This window comes from Myotis lucifugus, unplaced genomic scaffold, assembly GCF_000147115.1.
Source record: "Myotis lucifugus unplaced genomic scaffold, Myoluc2.0 scaffold_796, whole genome shotgun sequence".
Lineage (NCBI taxonomy): Eukaryota > Metazoa > Chordata > Mammalia > Chiroptera > Vespertilionidae > Myotis > Myotis lucifugus.
In genome coordinates this window covers 276,914-291,095 of record NW_005871844.1, presented here as the reverse complement: position 1 = coordinate 291,095, position 14,182 = coordinate 276,914, and the positions used below count along the sequence as shown (strand labels likewise).

At 41.7% G+C, this 14,182-nt stretch overlaps 1 non-coding gene across 1 annotated transcript; it reads right to left on the bottom strand.

Annotated features, from left to right (window-relative positions):
- Nucleotides 1-1,349: 1,349 nt before the first annotated feature.
- LOC111823996 lies at nt 1,350-1,492 on the bottom strand. The gene has a single exon (XR_002827110.1). It is a non-coding gene; the product is annotated as a U4 spliceosomal RNA (small nuclear RNA).
- Nucleotides 1,493-14,182: the final 12,690 nt, after the last annotated feature.

The following is a 14,182-nucleotide window of genomic DNA, read 5'->3' as shown; positions in this document are numbered from 1 at the left end:
TTCACGACCCCTTCTGAAAGGCCGTGAGCAGCATTTTCAGGGAATGACAACTTGGGGCAGTTTCCGAACCCCTCTCTTCTGGGTTCAGACCTGCCCCGGTCGAGCTGTGTGGTTTCCGCACAACATCGCCCAAGTCCCTCGTAAAGAAGCTTCGCTGGGCTTTCGCTGTCACCTTATGAGCTAATTCCTGGCAGGAAGACCTGTCACGCAGGAAAAGGCTTCTGCCCTGCCCGTGCCCGTGATGGCAGGAAGGCCCCGGGGACACCGGGCTGGCGGGCTCAGAGGCCTTCATGGCCAGTGCCGCTGCTTTGCTGGGTGGCGGGCAGGTGACCGCTCTGGGCGCTAGAGCCCGGTCGCAGGATGTTAACGTGTGGTGACCATCTAAGCAGGTCAGTAAGTGGCACAGGGGTACCCTTACCTGGGATGGGTTAAGATTACATAGAGTAACCAGAAGTGGCAGACTAGGTGAGTCCGTGAGTTCATTTTCTTGTAGACCTTTTGAACTAATTTCTGACTTGATCAGCCTGTTCTTTGGATACTCATTGTGGAACAAGCAAAAGAACGAGTTAATTTTAATTACTGACTTTCATTCAGAGAAGCAACTTATTACATTGGGCCAGAGCAAGTGCTCCTTACTTTCTAAATAAACTGAAGCCAAGTAATCGTCATCACAGACTTGTGATAATGAAGGATTTACACCCAATGAGTCTTTTCCTTCTTCTCTGGTGAATTTGTTGAATTATGCTGTAATTTTTTGTGTGTGTCATTACAAATTGCTAACTTTATTCTTTAAAAACAATGTAGCGGCCCTAACCGGTTTGACTCAGTGGATAGAGCATCAGCCTGCGGACTCAATGGTCCCAGGTTCGATTCCGGTCAAGGGCATGTACCTTGGTTGCGGGCACATCCCCAGTGGGGAGTGTGCAGGAGGCAGCTGATCGATGTTTCTCTTTCATCGATGTTTCTAACTCTCTATCCTTCTCCCTTCCTCTCTGTAAAAAATCAATAAAATATATTTTTAAAAAACAACAAAAAAACAACAATGTAGCGTATGAAGAGTGCCTTTATTCTCATGGAATGTATTTAAAATTGAATTTCTGACAGTGTTACAATCAGGATTGTAGCACCGTCATGTGTTAATTTATCATGCCCTGTTCCATTTTTAACTCAGGTATTGGCATGTTCTGGAAGTACTTGGGTGTCTTCTACAGTGCGGTGCCCTTGTGTCCGTGTTACATATCTGGCATATACCATATTATTTGCCTACCATCACTGAACTGCTGCTAAATATTAGACTTATTGCCAGTTGAGGAATGAGGGTACAGAATGAATGGGAGCCCTCAGTCTGTTGAGCAGCTCATTTTCTAAAGTCAGGTATATTGAGATAGATCATAGACTCTTATGTATAGTTTGATGAATTTTTTTTTTCAATTAGCAATAATTGCGCCTCGGATAAAACTCATTGGCTACAATATTGCCACTCTGCAAAGCTAGTTTAATGAATTTTGACGAATGTATAGCCATGTAACCGCCATCAGTCAAGATATAGCATTTCTATTGCTCCAAAATGTTCCTTATGGCCCTTTGCAGTCAATCCCTCTGCCTTTCCCTAGCCCCTGGCAACCACTGATCTGTTATTTGTCCTTACAGTTTTACTTCTTCTAGAATCCTATATAATAAAAGGCTAATATGCAAATCCACCAAACAGCAGGATGACCAGTCCCTATGATGCTCACTGTTGGTCAGTGTGCTCCCACAGGGAGAGTGCTGCTCAGCCAGAAGCCTGGTTCACGGCTGGCCAGCACAACGGCAGTGGTGGGAGCCTCTCCTGCCTCCGCTGCAGTCAGGTGGTAAGGAGTGAGGGGTCCCGAGCCCGGGACTGCGAGAGGGTGCAGGCCGGGCTGAGGGCCCCCCTACCCAAGTGCACGATTCTTGTGCACCGGACCTCTAGTGTTAATATAAATGAATCAAAGCCTATACAGTCTTGTGTCTGGCATCTTTCACTTAGCATAATACTGTTGAGGTTCATTCATGTTTGCTAGTATGTGTGTGCAGTGGTTCATTATTTGGATGTACCACAGTTTTTTAAAATCCTTTCACTAATTGATGGGCATTTTGGTTGTTATGTCTAGAACAGCATTGTCTATTTTATAAAAAGACTTTCCCTTTTGTTTACCCTCCAAATTTTGTTTAAATCAAATGTATGGGGGTAACACTGGGTAATAACATTATATAAATTCCAGTAATACAACTTTATAACATGACATCTGGATACTCCACTATGTGCTCACCTCCGGAAGTCTAGTTTTCTTCCATTACCATATAGTTGACCTCCTTTACCCTCATTATCCTCCACCTACCCACCTTCCCCTCTGGTAGCCACCATTCTGTTGTCTGTGTCTATGAGTTTGTTTTGTTTTGTGTGTTCATTTGTTGCTTTTTGTTTTATATCCCACATGAGTGAAATTATATGATTCTTGTCCTTTTCCTTCTGACTTAGTTCACTTAGCATAATCCTTTCAAGATACATCCATGTTGTCGCAAATTTATTTAAATTTTAAATAATTACATATATTGAGATAAGAATGTTGCCTATTGGTTAAGAATAATAAAAGGCAGATAATTTGTTATAAAAATATTATCTTCATTCTTGACTACTATATTTTCTTTTTCTAGCTTTTGTTTTTTGTTAAACCTCACCCGAGGATATTTTTCCATTTTTTTTTTTTTTTTTTTTAGGGAGAGTGGAAGAGAGGGAAAGACAGAGAGAATAGTTGATGTGAGAGAAACACATCAATTGGTTGCCCCCTGCATGAGCCCTGACCAGGGGCCGGGCTGGGGAGGAGCCTGCAACCAAGGTACGTGCCCTTGACCGGAATCAAACCTGGGACTCTGGTCTGCAGGCCGACGCTCTATCCACTGAGCCAAACAGGCTAGGGCTTCATTTTTTTTCAAATGTGAATATCCACTTCATAGTTCAAAGGACTAGTCAGACAATTTGATGTAATGAGGATGCTGAGGCTCAGATAGTTGACAAGAAGCTTGTGACCTCTGACTATTTTAGTAGCAGAATCTCTGCTAAGTCCCAGTTTTCCAGCTGAGCCCCCTCTGCTTTTTTGTGTGTATCAGGCTATTTCCCAAAAGCTTATGTACTGACTAGAGGCCCGGTGCACAAAATTCGTTCACAGGTAAGGTTCCTAGGCCTGGACGGCTATCAGGGCCATTTGGGGCCTTCTGGCTGCCAGCCGGGGCCTTCCTTTACCGGCTGTCCACCAGGGCCTTCCTTCATTCCAGCTGCCCCCTGGTAGTCAGCACACGTCATAGCGAGTGATCGAACTCCCAGTCTCCTGGTCGAACTCTTGAGGGGACACTTTGCATATTAGCCTTTTATATATATATATATATAGATAGATAGATTATTTAACTAGGAAGATGTAGTTGTACCAATATAGAGTATGATTAAGACTTAAAAGTATTTTGTTGTCCTGGTTGGTGTTGCTCAGTTAGTTGGAGCATTGTCTCATACACTGAAAGGTATCGGGTTTGATTCTGGGTCAGGTTGGGGGTTTGATCCCCCATTGGAGTTTGGGAGGCAACTGATTAATGTTTCTCCCTCTCCCTTTCTCTCTCTAAAATTAATAAAAACATATCCTCCAGTGAGAATGGGGAAAAAAGTTTTGTTATGGAAAATTTCAAACAAATAAGTAGGAGAAAGTTTAATAAGTATTTGTCAATGATTGTCTTCTGGGGACAGTTTTGCCCTCCAGTGAACGTTTGACAATGTCTGGAGACACTTTCAGTTGTCACACTGCAAAGGGTTGCTACTGACCAGGAATGCTGCTAAACATTTTACAATACACAAGATAGTACCCCTTTTCTCTAACGAAGAACTCCCTGGCCCAAAATGTCAGTAGTACCAGGATTGAGAAACCCTGGTATGTAGTTAGTCCCCCATGTACTCAACAGCTCAATGGCCAGTCTTTTTCTTTTTTAAATAATATGTTTTATTGATTTCAGAGAAGAAGTGAGAGTGATAGAGATATAGAAACATCAACGATGAGCGAGAATCATTGGTTGGCTGCCTCCTGCACACACCCTACTGGGGATTGAGCATGCAACGTGGCAGGTTCCCTTGACCTGAATTGAAGCTAGGACCCTTCAGTCCACAGGCTGATGTTCTATCCACTGAGCCAAACCAGCTAGGGCATCAATGGCCAGCCTTAATTTTATTTGTTCTCTCCCCAAGAAGCAAATTCAATACATTTTATCATTTCATCTCTAAAGCTTTTAGAAGAAATAAAGCTTATTTTTAAAAAGTAATCATAATCCCGTTATTATAATTTCTTAATATCGAATTTCTAGTCACTGTTCAAATTTCCTCAATTGTCTACTTCGTAAACACTATTCAAATTAGAATCCATATTTGGTTCATCAATTACAGTTGGCTAAGATGTGAAATAAGATGTTCTTTTAAAATTTTTGTTGATTTTTTTTTTTTTTTTTAAGAGAAGAAGGGAAAGGTATAGAGAGAAACATCATCAATCGGCTGCCTCCTGCATGCACCCTACTGGGGATAGAGCCCACAACCTGGGCATGTCCCCTGACCAAGCATGACCTCTTGGTTCCTGGGTTGATATTCAACCATTGAGCCACACCGGCCAGGCTGAAATAAGATGCTTTTTAACGTCAATAAAAAGTTTGCATCTTAATTTATGTTCTACAGTAGATTTGTATAGACCCATGGACAAATCATGTTCGTATACTGGTAAAACTAGAAATGTTTTTTTCACTTAAGTTTCAAAGTGTATGACACTTAGTAAGCTTGGGTTATTTGCCAAAGTACCCAAGGGCTTTGCCAATTATTTAACAGCTCCCAGTGTGTGTTCACCATGTACTTATTAATTAATACAAACAGTCATCATAATTTCTTATCTCTGTGAAATAGGTAAACTGATGGTGTTATTGTCTAGCCAGCTATTGGTTATATGAGATTACTATTAACCTGTTCAGATTTGAGTACCTACTCTGTGTATTGCACTGTGCCACAGAGGATATACCTAGGAATCATATTATTCTTTTGGACTTCCAGTTCCTATTGATCAAAGCACCCTCAGGTAAACTCTCAAACTGGAGCAAATACTAGAATCACCCGAGGGCTTGTTAAGGTACTGATTGCTGCCCCCCCCCCCCCCCCCCCAGAACTTGAATTCTACTGTTGGGCCCTTGAGTTTTCATTTCTTTTTTTTCTTTTGTTAATCCTCACCCACGGATATTTTTTCCATTTAGAGAGAATGGAAGGGACGGGTAGAGATAAAGAGAGAAACATTGATGTAAAAGAGTCATATCGATTAGGTATGTGCCCTTGACAGGAATCAAACCCGAGACCCTTCATTTTGCGGGCCAACACCCTAACCACTGACCAAAAACAGCTAGGGCTTGAATTTTCATTTCTAACAAGTTCTAGGTGAAGTAGATGCTACAGGTCCAGGAACTACACTTTAAGAATTGCTGCCTTAGTATTCAGTGAAGGCTTGCCAATTAAACCATATTCTTTTAGATTGTATTGTGACTATAGAAGAGAGATTTCCAATAGAGTCAATAAAATTTTCTGATTCCATGAATCTTTAAAATTGGTTCTTTGTAAGAAAGTGTGGTTGTGGAGAATAAAAATAATTACCCTTTGTTGATCGCTTACTTTACTTACTATACATCAGGCAGTAGTACTAAATACTTTATATAATATTTAATTTAAAATACCTACTATTTAATCTGCTTTTTATATATTTTTATTGATTTCAAGGGGGAAGGGAGAGTGAGAGTGAGATAGAAACATCAGTGATGAGAGAGAATCATTGATCGGCTGTCTCCTACACACACCACACTGGGGATTGAGTCCACAATCCAGCCATGTCCCCTGACCAGGAATTGAACCATGACCTCCTAGTTCATAGGTCTATGCTCAACCACTGAGCAACACTGGCCGGGCTCCATTGATTTTTAGACTGAGTGGAAGGGAGGGGAAGAGAGAGAGAGAAACATCTATGTGAAAGAGACACATCAATTAGTTGCTTCCCACACGCACCCCGATAAGGGCCAGGGATTAAGCCTGCAACTGAGGTGTATGTCCTTGCCCGAAAAGGAACCTGGGACCCTTTAGCCTGAGGGCCGATGCTCTATCCACTGAACCAACTGGCTAGGGCTGTTGACTCATTTTAGAGTGAGAGGAAGGCACAGAAAAGGGGGAGGTGGGGAGGGAAACATCGATTGGTTGCCTCCGTACTCGTCGCCAACTGGGGATCGAATCTGCAGCCTAGGTATGTGCCCTGACCAGGAATCAGTCGGCAACCTTTTTGGTGTATGGGACAATACTCCAGCCAACTGAGCCACTCAGCTGGGGCCAAGAATTAATATTTTCTATTTGGTCAAAGTGTTTGGTAAAGATCTTAAAGACTTCAAGTTGAGGGTCAGCTTCATTTCTTCTGTATGTAAATTTGGTGAAGGTGGAACTTTGTAGTGAGTAGAATATTAGCCATTTTGATTATTTTTGTAGCACACGATTATATTATAATTACTTATAGGAGACTTATACACAGTTTAATATAAAATAGTATCTGTTATCTTTAATTTCAAAGAGAATTCTTGGTGTAGTCAAATTTATCTGGAATTTGTTCCCAAGCTGGAGTAAGGGTCAGGGAATGCAGCCTCTTCTGCTGACCACTGGGAGGATTAAAACAAATTCACTTGTCTCACATCCACTTGAAACTTTCACATTAAACCTGAAGGAGAAAACACATCTCTTCCCTGGGAATCTCCTAGTTTTAACGTTATCTTACACAAAAATTTAAAGTATGTGCTTGGAGTTGGTCTGCAAGGGGTTTGTGCTGACCCGTCTGCACCTGCCTGTATAGTAATTGCGAGGTCCCTGGAACAAGAGGGCTTTTCAGGGGGGAGTCCAGCTTTTCCTTTAAGCTAGAGTTTTTTAGCACTGCATTTTAGCCACCTGAGCTGCTCAGCCATGGTTCGTCTTACATAGTCTTATGTAGACTAGATAAGGCATTATTTCCGTTGGTGATGTGGAATCTCGAAGCATTCTTCATTGCTGCTTGAACAAAGAAACTATTTTGTTTGTATTTCTTACTCGTAGTTAGGCATTTGCTTTGGGGTGGAAAATAAGTGTTGTGGGGGTTTGTATTACGGACATTTTACATGGAAATCTGTATTGGTAGAATTTAATATGAAATTCTAATAAGCTGAACCCAAAGGTTTTTATTCCAGAATTTTATGTAACCCTATTTTTTGTAATACGTTATTTTTATTTATTAAAAACATTTTTTATTTTTATTTTTGGTAATCCTCACCTGAGGATATTTTTCCACTGGTTTTATTTATTTATTTTTTTAGGGAGAGTAGAAAAGAGAGAGGCAAAGAAAGAAACATTGATGTGAGAGAAACACATAAATTGGTTGCCTCCTGCACAAGCCCTGACTTGGGCCAGGGAGGAGCCTAACACCAAGGTATGTGCCCTTGACTGTAATTGAACACGGGACCCTTTGGTCTGCAGGCTGATGTGCTATCTACTTTGCCAAACCTGCTAGAGCCGTTTTTACTGATTTGAGAGAGAGAAAGAGGAAGGGAGAAGGATAGAGAGATAGAAACGTTGATGAGAGAAACATTATTGATCGGCTGCCTCTTGTATGCCCTTACACCGGGAATTGACCCCACAACCTGGGCACGTGTCCCCGCCAGGAATCGAACCAGTGCCCTTTTGGTGCATGGGTCGATGCTCAACCACTGAGCCACACCAGCTGGGTTATAATCCTATTCTTTATGCAGTCAGTACCTTTATGATTTCATTGACTACAATTGCAGTTTCTAGAATGAGAATCCTGGAGAGGAGTAGACCTAGAAACATTTCCTAACTCAGCCTTCTGTCTTTAGACTTAGTATTCTTTATCCAGAAGAAGAATTTAAACTGGGGCAAGCAGCTTTTGTTATTGAACATTCGATGTGTTTTGATGACTTTCTGTTCACAAGCTATCTCCACCTCTTTTCCTTGTTCTCCTTGGCTTGCCAACCCCCTTGCCTAGCCTAGGCCTGCCTGGTATGCCTGCCCATAGGCACGTGTTAGCTGTATTAGTGCAGTGGACTAAAGTTGTTTATGTCTTCTCTTAAAGAAGGTTGTCATCTACATGTTAAAGGTATTCGATGATAAAGAACCTTACACATACTATGGTAATGTATTCTGGTGTTGTTTTTTTCTCATTTCTACTAACATGGGTTCTTAGCATTTATTTCCTACTTACTGTATAGTGATTCTCCTTATTATTGCTGTGGAACAAACCACTCCAGAACTTGTAGTGTAAAACAACAACCATTTTATTATGCTCACAGATTAAGGGGTGGCTTCTCTCTGTTCCACTATGTTTGGGACTTCAGTTTGGGGAGATCTTGAAAGATTAGGGGGGATATGAACAGCTGGGCTAGAAGATCCACATCCTTGACTGTTTCTTCATTCCCATGTGGTTAGAAGGCTGGGCTCAGCTGGAACTCTGAGCTAGAGTGCTGCATGGGCCTCTCCAGCATGGCGGTCTCAGTGCCTGGACTTCTTTTGAGGAAGCTCGGTATCGGCAAACAAGACAGAAGCTGCTTGCCTTTTCAGAAATCACATAAAATCACTTCTGCCGCCGAAACCGGTTTGGCTCTGGATAGAGCGTCGGCCTGCGGACTGAAAGGTCGCAGGTTCGATTCCGGTCAAGGGCATGTACCTGGGTTGCGGGCACATCCCCAGTAGGAGATGTGCAGGAGGCAGCTGATCGATGTTTCTCTCTCATCGATGTTTCTAACTCTCTATCTCTCTCCCTTCCTCTCTGTAAAAAATCAATAAAATATATTTTTAAAAAAAAATCACTTCTGCCATTTTCTCTTGGTTAAAGCAGTCTCAAACACCCAGATTCAAGCAGAAGGAACATGGACCTTACCTCTTTTTTTATCTTTATTGATTTTATTTTTTTAAATGTATTTTTATTGATTTCAGAGAGAGTAAGCGAGAGGGAGAGAGAGATAGAAACATCAACGATGAGAGAGAATCATGGATTGGCTGCCTCCTGCACGCCCCCTACTAGGGATCGAGCCTGCAACCCAGGCATGTACCTGACCGGGAATCAAACCATGATCTCCTGGTTCATAGGTCACAGCTCAACCAGTGAGCCACACCAGCCGGGCACCCTAGAATTTTTTGAGTGGTAAGTGAGCATTGGCTTCAACTTAAAGTCACAAGTGCATGACCCCCTAGCACAGTGGTTCTCAACCTTCCTAATGCCGCGACCCTTTAATACAGTTCCTCATGTTGTGGTGACCCCCAACCCTAGCAGGAGTCATGTCCTTTGAAGCTTTGAAGACAGGCATTGACTTCTCCTCTCTGGCTATGAAAATCCTAGCTGGCATTTTCCAATAAAAGGCAGTTTTGTCTACATTGAAAATCTGTTGTTTAGAGTAGCCACCTTCATTGATTATTTTAATTAGATGTTCTGGATAACTTGCTGCACTCTCTACATCACCACTTGCTGCTTTACCTTGCACTTTTATGTAATGGAGGTGGCTTCTTAAACCTCACGAACCAACCTCTGCTAGCTTCAAATTTTTCTTCTGCAGCCTCCTCACTTGTCTCAGCCTTCATAGAGTTGAAAAGAATTAGGGCCTTGCTCTGGATTAGACTTTGGTTTAAAGCAGTGGTTCTCAACCTTCTGGCCCTTTAAATACAGTTCCTCATGTTGTGACCCAACCATAAAATTATTTTCGTTGCTACTTCATAACTGTCATGTTGCTGCTGTTATGAATTGTAATGTAAATATCTGATATGCAGGATGGTCTTAGGCGACCCCTGTGAAAGGGTCGTTCGACCGCCAAAGGGGTCGCGACCCATAGGTTGACAACCGCTGGTTTAAAGGAATATTGTGACTTGTTTGATCTTTTATCCATGCCACTAAAATTTTCTCCATATCAGCAAAAAGGCTGTTTAGCTTATGATTCGCATGTTCACTGGAGTAGTAGTAGGGTTACTTGAACACAAGTATTGTGATAATGCAATAGTTGATCTGATAATTGGGACAACTCTACTAACTAATGGGGCCAGTTGCATGCATATATATATATAATGTGGAGACACTGGGTAAAGGGATGATTCACATCCCAGGCACAGCAGAGCGGATGGTGTAAGATTTCATCACACTACTCAGAATGCTGCACAATTTAAAACTGTGGGTTGTTTATTTTTGGAATTTTTAAATTTACTGTGGACCATGGGTAACTGAAACTGTGGAAAGTGAAACTGGGTAAGAGGGACTGCTGTTCTGAATGGTTACTTTTAATTAAATTTTGTCACTAGTGGTGTAGAGATGTGTTACAGGTTGATCTTGTACCTTGCCAAACTCTCTCATGAGTTTCAAAGGTATTTTTAATTCTGTTGGTTTGTAGGTAGATATATCATATGCAAATACTGATATTTTTATCTCTCTTCTTTGATTTTACATCTTAAAACTTTTTTTTCCCTTAAATGATGGCCATGACCTCTAGTATTATGTTAAGCAGCTTTGTCCTATTTCTGATCTTAAATGATTCTAAAGTTTCTCCATTTAGTGTAATATTTGCTGAAGGTTTTTGGTCTCTGATTTTTACCAAATTAAGGAAGTTCTGTTCTAAGTTCCTATTTTGCTAAGAGTTTTTTAAATCACAAGTTATTGGATCTTACTATATATTTTCTGCAGTGAATGAAATAATTGCCTAGCTGCTTTCAAAAGTGAAAACCAATTTATGAATATATCTGAGTTACAAAATACTTGAGGAACAGGCCTTTATTGTCACAATTTGGCTTTGTAGATTTTTTTTAACACATTGAAAAATCTGCCCATATGTTAAGGAGGTGGCTTGTTATTTTAAGGATTAGAAAGGATGTATGCATGTTTTGTGTTTTACAGAAAGGACCAAGCTCTGTTGAGGCATAATTGAAACATAGTGTAAAGTTGTAAACTCTATTTTATGTTTTAAAAATCTTTGTTGTTGCCCTAGCCCAGTGGTCGGCAAACTGCGGCTCGCGAGCCACATGTGGCTCTTTGCCCGCACGTGGTATTTTGTGGAAGAGCCACACTCAAAGGGCCAAAGAGCCGCATGTGGCTTGCGAGCCGCAGTTTGCCGACCACTGCCCTAGCCAGTTTGGTTCAGTGAATAGAGCGTCAGCCTGCAGACTGAAGGGTCTTGGGTTCGATTCCGGTCAAGGGCACATGCCAGGGTTGCGGGCTCAGTCCCCAGTGGAGGTGTGCAGGAGGCAGTCAATCAATGATTCTCATCATTGATGTTTCTACCTCTCTCTCCCTCTCCCTTCCTCTCTGAAATCAATTTTAAATTGTTGAAATGACTACATACGTCCCCATTGACCCCTTCTATCCCCCTGCCCCCACAACTCCCCACTCCCCGCCCCTCTCCCAGGCCTTCACCACACTATTGTTTGTGTCCATAGGTTATGCATATATGCATACAAGTTCTTTGGTTAATTTCTTCCCAACCATTGTTGTAAACTTTTAAACTTGATTTCTTAAGTAATCTTACATTTCAACTTGGTACTTTACCAAATAGATATAAGGGCAAACTTGGAACTATATTTATTATGTTAATGTTGTGTGTGTCTAAGGTATATATTCTCACTTCTGCCTTGTGGTTATGATGATTTATATTCTATGGATATATATATGGACAAACTTTTTTAAAAATATTTTTTTTATTGGTTTCAGAGAGGAAGGGAGAGGGAAAGAGAGATAGAAACATCAGTGATGAGAGAGAATCATTGATCGGCTGCCTCCTGCACACCACCTACTGGGGATGGAACCCACAACCCCGGCAAGTGCCCAGGACCCTTCATTCCTCAGGCTGACCCTCTATTCACTGAGCCAAACCAGCTAGGGCTGGACAAATTTTTTAAATGGACTAATACATCCTATATAATAAAAGGGTAATATGCAAATTGACCAAATGGTGGAACGACCAGTCGCTATGGCGCACACTGACCACCAGGGGACAGATGCTCAATGCAGGAGCTGCCCCCTGGTGGTCAGTGTGCTCCCACAGGGGGAGCACTGCTCAGCCAGAAGCCCTGAGCCAGGCTTACAGCTGGCGAGTGCAGTGGCAGTGGTGGGGACCTCTCCCGCTTCCACGGCAGTGCTAAGGATGTCCAACTGCTGGCTTAGGCCTGCTCCCCCACCATCAGTGGGACATCCCCCGAGGGCTCCCAGGCTGTGAGGGCACAGACTGGGCTGAGGGACAACACCTCCTCCCACCCCCCCACCCCTGGAGTACATAAATTTCGTGTACCAGGCCTCTAGTATAACATAAAATGAGTGCATTTCCCATTCATTTTATTTTATTTTTTTAATATATATTTTATTGATTTTTTACAGAGAGGAAGGGAGAGGGATAGAGAGTTAGAAACATCGATGAGAGAGAAACATCGATCAGCTGCCTCCTGCACACTCCCTACTGGGTATGTGCCTGCAACCAAGGTACATGCCCTTGGCCGGAATCAAACCTGGGGCCCTTGAGTCTGCAGGCCGACGCTCTATCCACTGAGCCAAAACCGGTCAGGGCTCCCATTAATTTTCTTATTGCTTAACATTTGTATTGATATGACCCTGGACTCTGTAAATAGTGTGTTGGCTGAACGTAACAAAACTTAACTAAATAGGGGTTTGTTTTTCTCACAAAAGTAATCTAGGCAGCTTCTAATCTTTGGTTCAGCAGTTCAGTAACATTAGATCTGGTGGTTTTAGAAAAACATTTTTGTCTTTTCTTTCCCAGAACCTCTCACTATTGAGAACTGGCCAGAACTAAGCTATATGCTACCTCTAGCTGCAGGGAAGTTTGGGAAAACAAGTATTTAGATGGCCATGTTGCCTCCCCAAATACCCCCAGCTTCTCTTAGAAAGGAAGAAGGAAGGAATGGATATTAAGTAGGTATTTGCTTTATTTCCTAATAATGGCAACTTACAAGTTTTGCTTTAAAGAGAAGTTTTAGTTTGAAATGAATACTTCACAAATTTGTTAATCCCCTGTCTTTGGCTTCATTCTGAATTTTCAGTAGCAGTGTACATAGTCTAGTTTTCTTGGTAGATGAAATGGTTATTGGCTCCATTCCATGGGAGGGAGAAGGATCAGGACTCCTTTACCTTTAAGAATTAAATTCGCCGAAACCGGTTTGGCTCAGGGGATAGAGCGTCGGCTTGCGGACTGAAGGGTCCCAGGTTCGATTCCGGTCAAGGGCATGTACCTGGGTTGCGGGCACATCCCCAGTGGGAGATGTGCAGGAGGCAGCTGATCAATGTTTCTCTCTCATCGATGTTTCTAACTCTCTATCTCTCTCCCTTCCTCTCTGTAAAAAATCAATAAAATATATTTAAAAAAAAAAAGAATTAAATTCAACGGCTCAGTACCTGTTATGTGATTGGTGCTGCCACAAAATGTCATAAAATGACTACCGAAGAATTATGTAACATTTTTGTGTCCTCAGGTTGTTTATTGGCTTCTTGGGGAGAAAAAAAATTCATGCATGAAATAATTGACTAATGGTACAAGAATTCAAAATTATTTGTTAAAATGGTTAGTGGCATATTTTAGTTGTTGCTTTAATCTTTTCTTTGATCAACAAGACCTTGTTTATAAATAGGCGATTTTCCCTACATTCTAATTTGGAAATTAGAATCCTTTTTGTTACAGGAACATTGTTACAAATTGCTTAGATTTTTAACTAGTTTATAAACTTTTATTTTACCTAAGACATATGTATAATAAAAACATAGACATGTGCCGAAACCGGTTTGGCTCAGTGGATAGAGCGTCGGCCTGCGGACTGAGGGGTCCCGGGTTCGATTCCGGTCAGGGGCATGTACGTTGGTTGCGGGCACACCCCCAGTAGGGGATGTGCAGGAGGCAGCTGGTCGATGTTTCTCTCTCATCGATGTTTCTAACTCTCTATCCCTCTCTCTTCCTCTCTGTAAAAATCAATAAAATATATTTAAAAAAAAAAAAAAAACATAGACATGTGGCAAATTTTTTCGAAGTGGTATATGCATTAGGATTAAAATTAAAGTAGTGCCCTAACCGGTTTGCTCAGTGGATAGAGCATTGGCCTGCGGACTCA